Here is a 2,800-nt window from a genome sequence, read left to right as displayed (position 1 = left end):
ATGTCATAATGATGTGTAGTAATGTCATTATTCAAATATAAACAATGTCTAGAATACGTCCTTCGCAAATACCCTTTTGGAAGGAGGTTTAACCATTTCATAATGAGGTTAAGCAATGACATTTGCGTGGTTAAAACTTTGGCCATTGAAGATATCGGTATATCAATCTTTGCAACTCGATCATAACTAGTATGTTACTTTGATTCATTTAGGTTCTTAAGTAAATCTCGAGGTTGAAACTATTGGTCAAATGTTTCATAAACTTAGTCAAAAACTTGTTAAGACTTTTCATTAGTCATTTTTCTTCCAAAACTTTCTTTTGGTCTCCTCGTGTAGTTATCTTGAGAATATACTCTTATGATTACTTCACTTGGTCTCTTTAGTCATATAGAACTAACTTGAGACCATAGATCTCATCTATTCGGCATACTATGTAAATAGATATACCTTCATTCAAATCATTCTCTCTTGCGTAGATCTTTATTTACACAAGTACACAATTTTATCTTACCTTGTGTGTTGTGTCCTCATTTTTCTCCCACTCTATCTTTAGAATAAATACACTATAGATTCAAAGATAGCATATGAGACACAAATTAATGATGTTGAAGTATAAGGAGAACTATCTCATAGATAGACTAATAGTTATTGATTTCATATGTGTACTTGGTGATTGACTTTCTTTTAAGAGAGTTCATAGACTCAAAATCATTTTATAAATGATCATACACATGCCTTAAGCATGTGGACATATAATGAAACCCGTCATTATATTTGTCTATTAGATCACTTTAAGTGAATAATCTTATGTTTCATAGTGCAAGCATTTAAAGATGAATTTTAGAACATAAAAGGATAAATGATAAAACGGGTGACTTGGGTTGCAAACCAAGTCACCATCATCCAAAATACAAACCATTATCCAAAATACCTTTCCATGTCGAACACGGAAACTTAAAGTTCTAAAAATCCAAAACATAATTTAAAATAAGACAATGAAAAGCAAAGCTCCGTGAAAGCTATCCCTAGCTTCTTGATGGTTTCTTATGCTTGCTTTTCCTTTCCCTTGTCTTTGCTTGGTGGAGGCCCTATTTACAATAAAAAGGGAGATACATTATCACAACTTTGCATCATAATACCATAGTTGAATTAGAAACATAAAACAAGGTTAGTCATTTACCTACTGGAGTGATCTTTCCAGCTTTGATATCACCAAGGTATTTGGAATAATTTCTTTTCCAATGTCCCATACCATTACAATAATGGCATTTATCAAGAGGACCCTTCTTGATCTTTGAGGTGCTAGCTTCATTAGGCTTAGCTTTGGTGAATGTGGGAGCTTGATTTTTACCCTTTCTTCCACTCTTCTTGAATTTCCCCTTACTCTTATTGCTTATGTTAAGCACATCCTTGGGAGGGTTCACATTTAACCCCATGTCCCTCTCGGCTTGCACAAGTAACTTGTGCAACTCTTCAAGAGACACATCCTTGTCTTGCATGTTGAAATTCACCCGGAATTGCACATATGCCTTGACTTTGGACAAGGAGTGTAGAATCCTATCTACGATGAGTTCTTTGGGGATTTCAACCTTTTGAATTTTCAAGGTCTCGACAAGCTCCAATAGTTTGAGCACATGAGGGCTAACCTTTTGGCCCTCTTTGAAGTTGAGATCAAAGAATGCCGCGGCCGCCTCATATTGGACGATCCGCGGAGTTTGTGAAAACATGGTCACAAGTTTGGAGTAAATCTCATTAGCATTGCCCATTTTAAAGGCTCTCCTTTGGAGGTCCGCCTCCATCGCAAATATCAAGACATTTTTCATTGCGGCGGACTCCTTTTGGTAAGCCTCATATGCTTCCCTAGTGGCCGCGGTGGACCTAGTGGAGGGTTCGGGTGGAGAGGCCTCGGTAAGGTAACGAAGCTTGTCGTCACCTTCGGCGGCTAATTTGAGTTGGGCATCCCAATCGGAGAAATTTGACCCATTCTTTTCAAGTTTACTTCGATCCATAAAGGATCGGAGCCAAGATGAACTAGCGAGAGGTATGGCATTAGGAGTTGGTGTTGGTGTTGCCATTTGTTATGAAAAAGAAGTGGTCTACAAAACAAAATATAAAGAGTAAAACAAATGTCGTTTTAATAATAATACTCGTAAAAATGTATGATTTAAACAAGTTATTATGCATTTTTCTAGTGACCTCTACCCACTAGATAAATGATTCCAAGACCCAAATTCATATTAACTTGGGCACGGTGTGGCCGATGAAACCCTTATCAATATAACTCGGTGGATTAACGTTTAATCGATTCTACTTTTAAAACTCTTGGTTGATAATATTACATTTAACATATATCTTTAGCCCAAAACACATTCAACAAGGGGACGGTGTGGCCGATAAAACCCTTATCGAAAAACTTTTGTTGAGTTCAATCCAAATTTCGAATAAATGTGTCCATGCTCCAAACCCATATTTAACTTGGGCACGGTGTGGCCGATGAAACCCTTATCAATATGAATTCGGTGGATAGACATTTATCACCCACTTCCCCTACGTAACAAGGTTTGTACCCCGGTGTGGCCGAGTGCACTCCCTCACGAAATAGGTTTTCATGGTTTCTACTCTTTGGTAAGGCTATGTCTCAATTAATTGTTTTAGCGAGAGGTCATGTCAATTTATTATCTATCACGTTTTACGTGAACTAAAGCGGTGAACTATGATAATTCTAATTGACACGGTCGATAAACTCGATAAAATAAGGATGCATGTTTTAGTTATGGCGATTTAGCGATGCACGTGACAT

This window comes from Silene latifolia, chromosome 2 (assembly GCF_048544455.1).
Source record: "Silene latifolia isolate original U9 population chromosome 2, ASM4854445v1, whole genome shotgun sequence".
NCBI lineage: Eukaryota > Viridiplantae > Streptophyta > Magnoliopsida > Caryophyllales > Caryophyllaceae > Silene > Silene latifolia.
Note: the sequence above shows the minus strand (reverse complement) of the source record.